We start from the raw sequence: 16036 nt of genomic DNA, 5'->3' as shown, positions 1-16036 counted from the left end.
CAAACAAAAGCGTTCCAAGATTAAATCTAACTTAAATTTGACTACAAAAGTTAGGGCTAGCAAACTATAACTGATCCCATAAGGCAGGGTCAGGAGGCTATACCTAGAGAGAGAGAGAGAAAGAGATGGATCTCAGCACTCCTTAAAGCTGGAATCGATCAGGGTTCCCAGGTGGCCTTGGTAGCTGAGGGACCGGAGCGCTGGAGCCAGGCAGAGGCCCCAGCACAATCAGTCAGGAAAAGATAATGAGGAGGACTTGTGGCACCTTAGAGACGAACCAATTTATTTGAGCATAAGCTTTCATGGGCTAAAGCCCACTTCATCAGATGCATGCAATGGAAAATACAGTAGGAAAATATATAGATATAGATATAGATATCTATATATATACAGAGAACACAAGAAAACGGAGGTTGCCATACCAACTCTTAATGAGACCAATCGATGAAGGTGGGCTGTTAGCAGCAGCAGAAAAAAAACGTTTGTTGTGATAATCAGGCTAATCTGGGGGGACTAAAACTGCAGGGCAGAGAGACCAGTAAGTTGTAGGGGGTCCCGATCCAGTCCCCCAGCTTCTAGCCGCCCACCCCCTTAAGGCTGCCATTGCTCGGAGCCCCCTCCATCTGCAACTTCAACTTGTAACGATTGTAAATAAAACCTGTACAGCTGTGTGCCTTAGCGCGAAAAGTTACACACAGGAACATCAAATACATTATGAAAGAAAACATGCAAAAGAAAACACAGTGGGTAAAACCAGCTAACAAAAGCCTGAGCTGCCAAAACCCCAGCCAGCTGTTGCTCCCACGAAGAGGGAACAGTTACAATAGCTCATCCTTCACATTTCTCATAGGAATTACCGGGGCCTGATGAAATTGGGGCAGATTGAAAACTGTTAAAACATTTTTAAAAAGAAAAAACATCCATGACTTTATTACATGTTATTTACAGCATCATTATTCATACTCACCTGGCTTGACCTTCTCTGCCAGAAGAGAGGCAGACAGACTAGGATCAGGACCACCAGCTGTGCCCCCAAAAGACTGGGCTCTGGGCCAAACCTCCAAATATATGAGACCCACATCCTTCTCCAGAACAACCCCCCCAAACTGGACCAGACCCACATCCCTCCCCAGAATGACCATCCGTGACCTGGACAGCGCACCCAGCTCAGCCAGGAGGGAGAACTCTTGAAACTTTCTTTGGGTTTTCATCTACCTGTTCTTCTACCTAATTGTTGGGGGCTCAAAATATCTCGCTGTGGGAAGCGAAGATGCAGGCACTGGATTCTACCTCTCGGAAGCCAACAGCGCACACCCAGACTGTTGCCTACGGTATTGTGGCACGCTAGAAGGGCCATTTCCAAGTGGTTCAGTTTTACAGCTCGATTTGGCTGTTGGTTTCTGGCCCAAAATTCTGAGGCCTGACAATTTCAGCAATGGCCAAATGTGGCTTGTTGCTGTAAGGGTCTGAGTCTCACTTCAGGTGCCAGACGGCCTGGCTGCAGCTCCCAGACAAGCCGTCACCCAGGGTGTGTTTGCTACTGTACCTTCCCATTTCCAGGCTACTTCTGCCTGGGTGTGTGGCTGGTCGTTTGTCTTTGGAAACTCCTGTGGAATGCAGGTTTCCTTCGAGTTCCCAAAGGATTTGTTGGACTTGGGCGTGAGTCTCCTTTAGGATGCAAGAGATCCCGGCTTCAAATTTCGACCAAGTCCTTGCCAAGGCTCCGTTTGCAGCTGACCTTGGAGGTTTTTTTCACCTGTGTTTTTCTCCTCCATCCTGCCTGCAGAGGGAGAGCTGCATTCGGGTCTGATTGTGGTTTGTTGGTCAAGGTGTAGGATTCTCACTCGGGGCGGGAGAGCGTGTGGAGAAGACCTTGGAAAGGTGAAGTCAGGGGCAGTACTTTTTCAGGTGCCTGTTTTTGTGGGGTTTTTTTTTAATTTGTTTTTTGCTGAAATTGAGAGAAATGATGTTGGCTTTTCAGCCTGAACGCTTGTTCTGTCCAGTAGCCCAGACTGCCAGCCTTGTTTCTCCTGTTTAATGTTGGACAGGGACACATGAGCACCTTTGACTCTTTTGGAGCCCCTTGAGTCTATTGAAATGACCACAAAAGTTCCCACCCCCTGTGTGAGTAGCATGTGGGACTGAGCATCTTTTTTCCTTTCTCCCCTCTCGGATGTCAGAAGCACCCTAGACAGGTGCATGGCTCCTTCCCCTTCACATGGCATGATAGTGGGCACAGGCTGAGAGAAAACAACTATCCCAGGGCACAACTGCAAAGTGGTGAAGGTGACTCGTGGGGTCGGAATCTCCTTTGGTTTATTACAAACCCGGGGTTCCTGCATTTCCTACAAAATGAAACCTGTTTTCTAAATCGCTTCTCTGCTATGGCTGCATCTACACTCCCCCTTGTGTCGGTAGAACGTATGTCGCCCAGGGGTGTGAAGAAGCCACCCCCCGAGTGAGACAAGTTACACCAACCTAAGTGCTGGTGTGGACCGTGCTATGTCGCTGGGAGAGTTTCTCCTGCCAGCATGGCTATGGCTGCTGGCTGGGGGTGGAGAGCTCCCTCCCGGCTACACTAGAGAGCTTCCAGGGGTGCAGCTGCATGGGTGCTGGGAGGTCACTGTAAGCTCCCCAGTGCAGCCACAGCCTTAGGGCAGGGACGATGCCCCAGGACTCTGGGGATACAGTCCGGGCCTGTCACCTCCAGGGCACTGGTGTTCTCTTCTGCCCAGGGCAGGAGGAACAGAAGTCTGTATGACATGATGACCATTCAGAGACTGGTAAGGAATGAGCTGGTTTGAGGGAAGTTGATCTCAGTCCAGTTGCAAGTGGGCAGATGTCCACAGAAAAAAGACCAGCAGGAACATTGGAATCTATTAGTCAAAGCATGGAGGCCGAGGAGTGAATTGCCCACAGGGACTGAACTCCCGTCCGGTCCCCAGAGCTGGTCTCAGGAAATCAGGGCTGAAGCACATTGACGGGACACCTCAGGGAAGCTTGCACAACCATTGCTGGAGCTGGAGCTATTCTGTGGCTGGATACACAGAGATTCATTCTCCTGGCCCCTAAATTCAGCATTTCTCACTGGGAAGAAATTCAGAGTAAAATACAACAATAAAGTAAATAATGATCAATGGGAAAAAACGGTTTCTTTCTAGATGTGAAAAAGGGAAGTTCTAGCAACAGGAGGACACGTCTGCTGACCTGGAAATCAGACTTGGTTATTGGTGCCAACAAACCAGTGCTCTGAAGGAGACTCTGAGGAAAATCAAAGGCACCAAGAAGGGAGCTAGGTGGGGAAACTGAGACACACATCTGGGACTTTCGGAAGTGACAGGTTCTGACCAGTTAGTTGCAATAGATGCTAACGTAACACTGAAAGAAATGAGAGTGAACCCAGAAATCATCATTCCTGACTCAGGGAAAAGGCGGGGGGGGGGGGGGGGGGGATTTACCAAGGCAACAACAACAAACGGTTCATAATCTGTAGTCATTTGAATGTGGTTCATTTGACCACAAACAAGTTTCTCTGAAGTGAGGAGAAATCTGGGGTCCAGGTGAAGGGAGCCGGGTCCCATTCTCCAGTCTGACAGTCCAGTCATGGCTTAGTCCTGTTTCTAAATAGAGAAAAGAGTCCAATAATAAAAACAGTTTAATAAAAGCGAGAAAGTCCGAACATTGGTGGCTAGAGCAGGGAGCTGGTGGATTCTAACTCACTGTGTGACCTTGGCCAGTTTAATTCTATCTCCATGTCCCTATCTTTACAGTGGGGAGAGCAATAATTTCAGACCCCACAGGAGGGGGTTGGTTTGATGCTTAACCACATGGCTAAACAACGAGACCCACAAATTCCCCCTGTGCTTTGAGAGCCAGGTATGCTGTTTGAATTCTGTATTTCAGATGACTTCAGGCCTGGGCATTGTGATTGTTTCCCAGTTTCTCTGGCCTTGGGGCATTGCTGGGCTCAAAGCTGTGATGGCCGAGTGGTTCTGGTGTTGGGCTAGAAATCCAATAGGGTTTCCCTGCACAGGTTCAAATCCTGCTCACAGCGAGGCCTGTGTTCTAGCCACACTTGCTAACCAGAGCAATTCATCTCGACAAACCTCTGAGAGGCTCTCAATACGCTCTGCACCCCAAGTAAACCCTGTTCTGCTCCTTGCATAGAGATGCCTGGGATGGTGCCTCACGCTGTGTCCCTGAGGGGTGCGAGGCAAACTCTCAGCTCCCGGAGCCTCTGCCACTCACCTAGTGCCCCATGGCTCAGTCCTACCCCGAGTGCTGCGCCTCTCTAGAGTGTGGAAGGAGCTGAGCATGGGCAGCACGTCTAAGAGGCCAGGGGAGGCTGAGCTGCTGGGGGTGTGGGGCGGGTCACCCCTCTGGAGGCACGTGGGCCCATTGTCACCTTCCCAGTGCTGGAAGCGAAGCTCCAGAGAAGTGGGGGCACCACTTATGCTCTGCCTCTTTCCATTCCCCACTGCACCTCTTCCTGCCCTGTCTCCTTCCCCAAGGACCTGTTGGCCCCTGCTCACCTAAGGCAGAAAAAAAGAGATGGGGGCCTGGCCCCGTGGCTCCCCTGGTAGCCCCCCCTTACAGGAAAGGGGCAGAGAGGAGCAAGCAGGGGCTGAGTGGAGTCTTGGGGGAAGAGAGAGAGAGGAGCGGGGGGCAGGTAGGAGGGTGTCGGGGGAGGGAGCGGAGAGGAGTGAAGAGTGGGGGTGCCTCGGGGAATTGGGCAATAAGTGCCAGCGTGAGGGAGGGGCCTCAGAGGAAGACAATGACATGGGGTGGGGCCTTGGTGGCAGGGCCATGATCTAAGCGCCGGTGGCCCCCCAACTTCTAGAGAGCTTCTGGCACCTGTGTGTGAGCCTCCCCAAACAGAGCCACATGTGCCCCCTGTGCCACCGAGTATATTAAATGCTTCCAGAGCCCTGGATGGAACAAGCACTGGGCACCTGATTGTCAGAAGTGCTGGACACCATCAGGTCCCACTGACTTCACTTAGAGCTGTGGGTGCTCAGAGCCTTTGAAAAACAGACCCTGGGTGTGCGGAGGGGTCATTGGACACCCAGGACGAGTCTGATTCTTGTTTGCACTAAGACGACATAACACCTTTACCTTCACGGCACTGTAAAGGGGCTCGACAGTGGCATAAAGCCCTCTAGACACGGCCAGAGACAGGGAAAGGGTCGTCAGTGCGGAAGAGAATCAGGCCCAGAGTAATACAATGTGCAGGGAATATTCTGGATTCTGTTAATTACACTTCGCCCTTGCTAGAAATTCTTCCTGTATTTTCTCCATTTCACTCCCTGACTCTGTATCTCTGCCCCTTTCCCCCTGCTTCTTCCTCAGAATTAGCAGGTTCTGGCAATTAATAGCAGCAATCCTGCCATAACACAGCAGCCTGAAACCTCACCTCTCTCTCCCCCTCTCCTCACGCTGGACTTGAAAGAATGGGGAACGTCTCTGGCAGAGGGAGTAAAAAAGACACATGGAAAGGGTGAGTTTTCACAGGGATTTCCTCAAGTGAGGAGAAACTTGGGGTCCCGATTTGAACTCAGAAAACCCCTCAGGGATCAAACAAACCAGAGGGCCATGTCACCCAGATCTGGGCTCCACGTGGGAGTGAGCAGGGGGCTGCTGGGACACACCCCAACTGACTGGCCCTGCCCAGGGGACTGTAGCTGAGGAGGGGGCAGACAGGCTCCCCGCATGACTGACACTGAGGGAGGAGGGGGCAGCTGGACAGACCTGCAGTAACCACACGGATTGTGAGGTTTGCTCCACTCCTGTCTCCAATGGTGGTGATGTTACTCCCTGAGCCTGCTGAGCCAGCCATGCCCGTGGGAGCAGAAAACACCAAGAGACAAGGCGGGGGAGGTCATATCCTTTATTGGACCAACTTCTGTTGGGGAGAGAGACAAGGGCCTGAGGACAAGCTCTGTGGAGCTTGAAGGCTTGTCTCTCCCCAGTAGAAGTTGGCCCCCACTTTGTCTCTCTAATCTCCTGGGACCGACCCTGCAAACAGAAAACACGGAGCCAGTTCAGTGCTTCCCAGCTGCGCTGCTCTTCCGATCAAGGCACCAAGAGCCTCTATGAAACATGGACATTGCATTTATCCAAACCGTGCCTAGCGCAGCAGGGAGAGAAGGGCTTTAAGCTGCTGCCAGCTGCAGCCCCTTCTGTGCAGGGTTGCCAGAAAACTGCCCAACGCAAAGGCAATTGTGCCTGCAGGCCAGACCCCTCCATCCCAGAATGGAGGTGCCCTTTGGTCTCTCACACAACCACAGCAGCTCCAGTCACCAGGTCCCCTCTTGGCACAGGGAGGTTCCTAAATCAGTAACACTCCCTGCCCTGGGCCCCGCACACTTGGATGGAAGCCTGGTAGCCAGTGGCCCCACCTGATGCGACTCAGAGTCTAGGCTGTAGCCTATAGGGCTAACCTGCTTCCTTGCCTACATATCTTTTCTTATGGATTTCTTATTGCCTTATGGTCTGGTTATTTGTTTTATTATAATAGGTTATAAGAGGTTTATATTAAAGTAGTTTGATTGTAACATAGCAAGGGACTTACAGGCCACATCCTGTCTGTTGAGCTAAGGCAAAGTCTGCATACATATGTCTGGGACCTTTCAGCCAGATAGATGGTGATGAGCTAAAGCATAAGGTCCACATATGATGTGTTAAAGCAGGCTGGCCGAGGGCCTTTCCTAAGTTCATACCCTTTTAAACTTAACAGGTACACCACAACTTGGAAAAACCCGCAATAACCGGTTAGGACAGAAATAACAAATGTGACACCTAACCACAAAACGGCCAGGGTGACGAATTGACGTCTACAATAATAAGTTGAGATCAATAATATACTAACCTATAGGGAAAAGACACTCCAAAATTAGTGAAGTGAGGAAATGCAAATAAGGAAAAGGGGAAAAATCCCCTACCGAATATGCATCAACCATAACGGCGTCAGCGTAACGTATTATAAAAGTGGCATCCCAGCCTAGGGGCAGCGGGAGAAGGAGGTGTAGTCCTTGGGAGGGGCCAGAATGATGCCACTGGTGATGATGGGGAAGGTGATGGTGATGAGGAAGATGATGGTTAACACTTCAGATTGTTCTACAAGGGATGGTGTGAGCATATGGAAGTGCAGATGTACATTCTCTATCTTGTTAAATTGGGGTTAAATTGTGACTGTGCTAAATATATTAATAAACTATATTAAATATAAAAGAGTTCCTATAGTGTGAGTGTTGTAACTGTGCACATCAGGGTTCCCAACTATAGAATAAGTTAAATAATACAGGGTCTGATTTTGGGAGAAGAACCTGTCAATCCTTAAAGTGATAACTGGGGATTCTTAAGTAATCTATATAATTAATACACAATCCAAAGATCAGGCAACAACAGGCAGGAAAGTCACATTCTAGGGCAACGGGGGCTCAGAAAGCCAAGCGGGGAGAGAGCGCACACTCGAGACAGCAGAGGAGAGACGGTTCGGAGAGGGGAAGCAACTGGAGAGCACCTGTGAGTGCAGACTGCCAGCCTGCCAGGTGCAGCTCATAGGTGCCCAAACAGCACAATGCAATCTGGTCCCTGGTCAAACAGTCAGGACTCTGAACCCTGCAGTCTGAGTTCAAATCTCCATGGATTTCTTGGAGTTACAGTAGCCTGCGACAAAGCCCTGAGCTCAATATGCCCAGCTCCCCTGTCTCCAGTTGTGCAAGCGTGAGTCTTTTAATAGATTCATAGATATTAAGGTCAGAAGGGACCATTATGATCATCTAGTCTGACCTCCTGCACGATGCAGGCCACAGAATCTCACCCACCCACTCCTGCAATAAACCTCTCACCTATGTCTGAACTACTGAAGTCCTCAAATCATGGTTTAAAGACTTCAAGGTGCAGAGAATCCTCCAGCAAGTGATCCGTGCCCCATGCTGCAGAGGAAGGCGAAAAAGCCCCAGGGCCTCTTCCAATCTGCCCTGGAGGAAAATTCCTTTCCGACCCCAAATATGGCGATCAGCTGAACCCTGAGCTTGTTGGCAAGATTCACCAGCCAGATACCCACGAAAGAATTCTCTGTAGTAACACAGATCCCACCCCATCTAACATCCCATCACAGGCCATTGGGCCTATTTACCATGAATAGTTAAAGATCAATTAATTGCCAAAATCATGTTATCCCATCATACCATCTCCTCCATAAACTTATCGAGTTTAATCTTGAAGCCAGATAGGTCTTTTGCCCCCACTGCTTCCCTTGGAAGGCTGTTCCAGAACTTCACTCCTTTGATGGTTAGAAACCTTCATCTAATTTAAAGTCTAAACTTCCTGGTGGCCAGTTTATATCCATTTGTTCTTGTGTCCACATTGGTACTGAGCATAAATAATTCCTCTCCCTCCATGGTATGTATCCCTCTGATATATTTATAGAGAGCAATCATATCTCCCCTCAGCCTTCTTTTGGTTAGGCTAAACAAGCCAAGCTCCTTGAGTCTCCTTTCATAAGACAGGTTTTCCATTCCTCGGATCATCCTAGTAGCCCTTCTCTGTACCTGTTCCAGTTTGAATTCATCCTTCTTAAACATGGGAGACCAGAACTGCACACAGTATTCCAGGTGAGGTCTCACCAGTGCCTTGTATAACGGTACTAACACCTCCTTATCCCTACTGGAAATACCTCGCCTGATGCATCCCAAGACCACATTAGCTTTTTTCACGGCCATATCGCATTGGCAGCTCATAGCCGTCCTGTGATCAACCAATACTCCGAGGTCCTTCTCCTCCTCCGTTACTTCTAATTGATGCATCCCCAGTTTATAATTAAAATTCTTGTTATTAATCCCTAAATGCATGACCTTACACTTCTCACTATTAAATTTCATCCTATTACTATTACTCCAGTTTACAATGTCATCCAGATCCTCCTGTAGGGTATCCCTGTCCTTCTCTGAGTTGGCAATACCTCCCAGCTTTGTATCATCCGCAAACTTTATTAGCACATTCCTGCTTTTTGTGCCAAGGTCAGTAATAAAAAGATTAAATGAGACTGGTCCCAAAACCGATTCCTGAGGAACTCCACTGGTAACCTCCTTCCAGCCTGACAGTTCACCTTTCACCTCTGTAGTCTCCCTTTTAACCAATTCCTTATCCACCTTTCAATTTTCATATTGATCCCCATCTTTTCCAATTTAACTAATAATTCCCCATGTGGCACCGTATCAAACGCCTTACTGAAATCCAGGTAAATTAGATCCACTGCGTTTCCTTTGTCTAAAAAATCTGTTACTTTCTCAAAGAAGGAAATCAGGTTGGTTTGGCACGATCTACCTTTTGTAAAACCATGTTCTATTTTGTCCCATTTACCATTGACCTCAATGTCCTTAACTACTTTCTCTTCAAAATTTTTTCCAAGACCTTGCATACTACAGATGTCAAACTAACTCCTCCTGAAGGTCGAGACAGCAGACTGGACTTCTACATAGAGTGCTTCCGCCGACGTGCACAGGCTGAAATTGTGGAAAAGCAGCATCACTTGCCCCACAACCTCAGCCGTGCAGAACACAACACCATCCACAGCCTCAGAAACAATTCTGACATCATCATCAAAAAGGCTGACAAAGGAGGTGCTGTCGTCATCATGAATAGGTCGGAATATGAACAAGAGGCTGCTCGGCAGCTCTCCAACACCACTTTCTACAAGCCATTACCCTCTGATCCCACTGAGAGTTACCAAAAGAAACTACAGCATTTGCTCAAGAAACTCCCTGAAAAAGCACAAGATCAAATCCGCACAGACACACCCCTGGAACCCCGACCTGGGATATTCTATCTACCACCCAAGATCCATAAACCTGGAAATCCTGGGCGCCCCATCATCTCAGGCATTGGCACCCTGACAGCAGGATTGTCTGGCTATGTAGACTCCCTCCTCAGGCCCTACGCTACCAGCACTCCCAGCTATCTTCGAGATACCACTGACTTCCTGAGGAAACTACAATCCATCGGTGATCTTCCTGATAACACCATCCTGGCCACTATGGATGTAGAAGCCCTCTACACCAACATTCCACACAAAGATGGAATACAAGCCATTAGGAACACTATCCCCGATAATGTCACGGCAAACCTGGTGGCTGAACTTTGTGACTTTGTCCTTACCCATAACTATTTTACATTTTGGGACAATGTATACCTTCAAATCAGCGGCACTGCCATGGGTACCTGCATCGCCCCACAGTATGCCAACATTTTTATGGCTGACTTACAACAACGCTTCCTCAGCTCTCTAACGCCTAACGCCCCTACTCTCCTTGCACTATATTGATGATATCTTCATCATCTGGACCCATGGAAAAGAAGCCCTTGAGGAATTCCACCATGATTTCAACAATTTCCATCCCAGCATCAACCTCAGCCTGGTCCAGTCCACACAAGAGATCCACTTCATGGACACTACAGTGCTAATAAACGATGGTCACATAAACACCACCCTATACCGGAAACCTACTGACCGCTATTCCTACCTACATGCCTCCAGCTTTCACCCTGACCACACCACATGATCCATCGTCTACAGCCAAGCTCTGCGATACAACCGCATTTGCTCCAACCCCTCAGACAGAGACAAACACCTACAGGATCTCTGTCAAGCATTCTTACAACTACAATACCCACCTGCGGAAGTGAAGAAACAGATTGATAGAGCCAGAAGAGTTCCCAGAAGTCACCTACTACAGGACAGGCCTAACAAAGAAAATAACAGAACGCCACTAGCCATCACCTTCAGCCCCCAACTAAAACCTCTCCAACGCATCCTCAAGGATCTACAACCTATCCTGAAGGACGACCCATCTCTCTCTCAGATCTTGGGAGACAGGCCAGTCCTTGCCTACAGACAGCCCCCCAACCTGAAGCAAATTCTCACCAGCAACCACACACCACACACCAGAACCACTAACCCAGGAACCTATCCTTGCAACAAAGCCCGTTGCCAACTGTGCCCACATATCTATTCAGGGGACACCATCACAGGGCCTAATAACATCAGCCACGCTATCAGAGGCTCGTTCACCTGCACATCCACCAATGTGATATATGCCATCATGTGCCAGCAATGCCCCTCTGCCATGTACATTGGTCAAACTGGACAGTCTCTACGTAAAAGAGTAAATGGACACAAATCAGATGTCAAGAATTATAACATTCATAAACCAGTCGGAGAACACTTCAATCTCTCTGGTCACGCGATTACAGACATGAAAGTTGTGATATTACAACAAAAAAACTTCAAAACCAGACTCCAGCGAGAGACTGTTGAATTGGAATTCATTTGCAAATTGGATACAATTAACTTAGGCTTGAATAGAGACTGGGAGTGGCTAAGTCATTATGCAAGATAACCTATTTCCCCTTGTTTTTTCCTACCCCCCCCCCCCAGACGTTCTTGTTAAACCCTGGATTTGTGCTGGAAATGGCCCACCTTGATTATCATACACATTGTAAGGAGAGTGATCACTTTAGATAAGCTATTACCAGCAGGAGAGTGGGGTGGGGGGAGAGAAAACCTTTTGTAGTGGTAAACACCCATTTTTTCATGCTTTGTGTGTATAAAAAGATCTTCGATACTTTCCACAGTATGCATCCGATGAAGTGAGCTGTAGCTCACGAAAGCTTATGCTCAAATAAATTGGTTAGTCTCTAAAGTGCCACAAGTACTCCTTTTCTTTTTAACAGGCCTGTAGTTACCCGGATCACTTTTTTTCCCTTTCTTAAAATTAGGAACTATGTTAGCAATTCTCCAGTCATATGGTACAACCCCTGAGTTTACAGATTCATTAAAAATTCTTGTTAATGGGCTTGCAATTTCATGTGCCAATTCCTTTAATATTCTTGGATGAAGATTATCTGGGCCCCCCGATTTAGTCTCATTAAGCTGTTCGAGTTTCGCTTCTACCTCAGATATGGTAATATCTACCTCCATATCCTCATTCCCATTTGTCATGCTACCATTATCCCTAAGATCCTCATTAGCCTCATTAAAGACTGAGGCAAAGTATTTGTTTAGATATTGGGCCATGCCTAGATTATCCTTAACCTCCACTCCATCCTCAGTGTTTAGCGGTCCCACTTCTTCTTTCTTTGTTTTCTTCTTATTTATATGGCTATAGAACATTTTACTATTGGTTTTAATTCCCTTTGCAAGGTCCAACTCTACTTGACTTTTAGCCTGTCTCACTTTATCCCTACATGTTCTGACCTCAATACGTTTCAGAGTAGCAGCCGTGTTAGTCTGTATCCGCAAAAAGAACAGGAGGACTTGTGGCACCTTAGAGACTAACCAATTTATTTGAGCATAAGTTTTCGTGAGCTACAGCTCACTTCATCGGATGCATTCAGTGGAAAATACAGTGGGGAGATTTATATACACAGAGAACATGAAACAATGGGTGTTACCATACACACTGTAAGGAGAGGGATCACTTAAGATGAGCTAATACCAGCAGGAGAGCGGGGGGGAGGGGGGGATAATCAAGGTGGGCCATTTCCAGCAGTTGACAAGAACGCCTGAGGAACAGCGGGGGAGGAAGAGAGGAATAAACATGGGGAAATAGTTTTACTTTGTATAATGACCCATCCACTCCCAGTCTCTATTCAAGCCTAAGTTAATTGTATCCAGTTTGCAAATTAATTCCAATTCAGCAGTCTCTCCTTGGAGTCTGTTTTTGAAGGTTTTTTGTTGAAGAATTGCCACTTTTAGGTCTGTAATCGAGTGACCAGAGAGATTGAAGTGTTCTCCAACTGGTTTTTGAATGTTATAATTCTTGACGTCTGATTTGTGTCCATTTATTCTTTTACGTACAGACTGTCCAGTTTGGCCAATGTACATGGGAGAGGGGCATTGCTGGCACATGATGGCATAGATCACATTGGTAGATGTGCAGGTGAACGAGCCTCTGATAGTGTGGCTGATGTGATTAGGCCCTATGATGGTGTCCCATGAATAGATATGTGGACACAGTTGGCAATGGGCTTTGTTGCAAGGATAGGTTCCTGGGCTAGTGTTTTTATTGTGTTGTGTGTGGTTGCTGGTGAGTATTTGCTTCAGGTAGGGGGGCTGACTGTAGGCAAGGACTGGCCTGTCTCCCAAGATTTGTGAGAGTGATGGGTCGTCCTTCAGGATACGTTGTAGATCCTTGATGATGCGCTGGAGAGGTTTTAGTTGGGGGCTGAAGGTGACGGCTGGTGGCATTCTGTTACTTTCTTTGTTGGGCCTGTCCTGGAGTAGGTGACTTCTGGGTATTCTTCCCTTCAGCAGGTGGGTATTGTAGTTTTAAGAACGCTTGATAGAGACCCTGTAGGTGTTTGTCTCTGCCTGAGGGATTGGAGCAAATGCGGTTGTATCGCAGAGCTTGGCTGTAGACAATGGATAGTGTGGTGTGGTCTGGATGAAAGCTGGAGGCATGTAGGTAGGCATAGCGGTCAGTAGGTTTCCGGTATAGGGTGGTGTTTATGTGACCATCGCTTATTAGCACCATAGTGTCCATGAAGTGGATCTCTTGTGTGGACTGGTCCAGGCTGAGGTTGATGGTGGGATAGAAATTTTTGAAATCACTGTGAAATTCCTCAAGGGCTTCTTTTCCATGGGTCCAGATGATGAAGATCTCATCAATATACCGCAAGTAGAGTAGGGGCGTTAGGGGACGAGAGCTGAGGAAGCATTGTTCTAAGTCAACCTTAAAAATGTTGGCATACTGTGGGGCCATGTGGGTACCCATAGCAGTGCTGCTGATTTGAAGGTATACATTGTCCCCAAATGTGAAATAGTTATGGGTGAGGATAAAGTCACAAAGTTCAGCCACCAGGTTAGCCGTGACATTATCGGGGATAGTGTTCCTGGCGGCTTGTAGTCCATCTTTGTGTGGAATGTTGGTGTAGAGGGCTTCTACATCCGTAGCGGCCAGGATGGTGTTTTCAGGAAGATCACCGATGGATTGTAGTTTCCTCAGGAAGTCAGTGGTATCTTGAAGGTAGCTGGGAGTGCTGGTAGCGTAGGGCCTGAGGAGGGAGTCTACATAGCCAGACAATCCTGCTGTCAGGGTGCCAATGCCTGAGATGATGGGGCGCCCAGGATTTCCAGGTTTATGGATCTTGGGTAGCAGATAGAATACCCCAGGTCGGGGTTCCAGGGGTGTGTCTGTGCGGATTTGATCTTGTGCTTTTTCCGGGAGTTTCTTGAGCAAATGCTGTAGTTTCTTTTGGTAACCCTCAGTGGGATCAGAGGGTAATGGCTTGTAGAAAGTGGTGTTGGAGAGCTGCCGAGCAGCCTCTTGTTCATATTCCGACCTATTCATGACGACGACAGCACCTCCTTTGTCAGCCTTTTTGATTATGATGTCAGAGTTGTTTCTGAGGCTGTGGATGGCATTGTGTTCTGCACAGCTGAGGTTTTGGGGCAAGTGATGCTGTTTTTCCACAATTTCAGCCCGTGCATGTCGGCAGAAGCACTCTATGTGGAAGTCCAGTCTGCTGTTTCGACCTTCAGGAGGAGTCCACCTAGAATCCTTCTTTTTGTAGTGTTGGTAGGAAGGTCTCTGTGGGTTAGTGTGTTGTTCAGAGGTGTGTTGGAAATATTCCTTGAGTCGGAGACGTCGAAAATAGGATTCTAGGTCACCACACAACTGTATCATGTTTGTGGGGGTGGAGGGGCAGAAGGAGAGGCCCCGGGATAGGACAGATTCTTCTGCTGGGTTAAGAGTATAGTTGGATAGATCAACAATATTGCTGGGTGGGTTGAGGGAACCATTGCTGTGGCCTCTTGTGGCATGCAGTAGTTTAGATAGTTCAGTGTCCTTTTTCTTTTGTAGAGAAGCAAAGTGTGTGTTGTAAATGGCTTGTCTCGTTTTTGTAAAGTCCAGCCACGAGGAAGTTTGTGTGGAAGGTTGGTTTTTTATGAGAGTATCCAGTTTTGAGAGCTCATTCTTAATCCTTCCCTGTTTGCTGCAGAGGATGTTGATCAGGTGGTTCCGCAGTTTCTTTGAGAGCGTGTGGCACAAGCTGTCAGCATAGTCTGTGTGGTGTGTAGATTGTAATGGATTTTTTACCTTCAGTCCTGTTGATAGTCATAATCTTGTCACACCTTTGTTGCCCTTCCCTAGGAACAGAAAGAATCCCCCTAAAGATCACCTGAGCCTCGATTTCCTTAAGCGTCTTCCCCAGGCTGGCATAGTCTCCCTTGATACGTTCCCATGAGAATCTACCAGTATCATTTGTTCCCACACGAAGGACGATCAGTGGATTCTTGCCCGCTCCCTTTTGGATCCTCTTCAACCTCAGGTCCACATCCCGTATCTTAGCACCTGGAAGACAGCACACCCTTCTCTTCTCTGGATCAGCTCTGGTTACAGGCCTGTCCATTCTTCTCAGTAAAGAGTCCCCGATCATGTAGACCTGCCTTTTCCTGGTGACGGTGCGATTCTCCAGTCTATCCCCTGTTCCCTCTGGTTGCAAGTTCTTTCCATTCCTATTCTCCCTTGTAATCCTCTTCAACCCATCCTGTATCCTCCTGGGGCTCATATGTGGTGTAGTCTCCATTGACTCTTCCCCTTTTCCTATAGGACTAGCCGCTCTTCTCTTCTTCCTTGCCCTTCCACCGTCAGCGATTACCTGCTGAGCCCCTTCTTCATTTTCCAACTCTGCAAACCTGTTCTTGAGCTCTATTTCTCCTTCACTAGCCCGTCTTTTCCTCTGCCTGGTTCTCTTAGTCACATGCTTCCACTGTCCATTTTCTTCACCCAGCAGTCTCCCCTCAGAGTTCTTCGGTCCTGCTTCCATCTGCAAGTCTGAGCTTTTCCCTTTAGCAACCTCATGTCTTTGCTTCACAATCCGCTCGAACCCCCTTCTAAACTCAACCAGACTTTCCACCTGCATCTCCAATCTGCGGATCTTTTCCTCCATGAGCTCTATCAGGCGGCATTTCATGCAGACGAAACTCTTTCCAGGTCCCCCCTCCAGGATCATGTACATACCACAGCTT

General features: G+C 47.9%; 1 long non-coding RNA gene and 1 other non-coding gene across 2 annotated transcripts in view; both read left to right on the top strand.

Annotated features, from left to right (window-relative positions):
- The window catches only part of LOC141987119 (uncharacterized), a 192802-nt gene that overhangs the window by 161437 nt on the left and 15329 nt on the right, over nt 1-16036 (top strand). The window lies entirely within an intron of this gene.
- TRNAS-AGA (transfer RNA serine (anticodon AGA)) lies at nt 3973-4054 on the top strand. The gene has a single exon. It is a non-coding gene; the product is annotated as a tRNA-Ser (tRNA).

The sequence above is a fragment of the Natator depressus genome, chromosome 5 (assembly GCF_965152275.1).
Source record: "Natator depressus isolate rNatDep1 chromosome 5, rNatDep2.hap1, whole genome shotgun sequence".
Lineage (NCBI taxonomy): Eukaryota > Metazoa > Chordata > Testudines > Cheloniidae > Natator > Natator depressus.
This window is presented reverse-complemented; position numbering and strand designations above follow the sequence as displayed.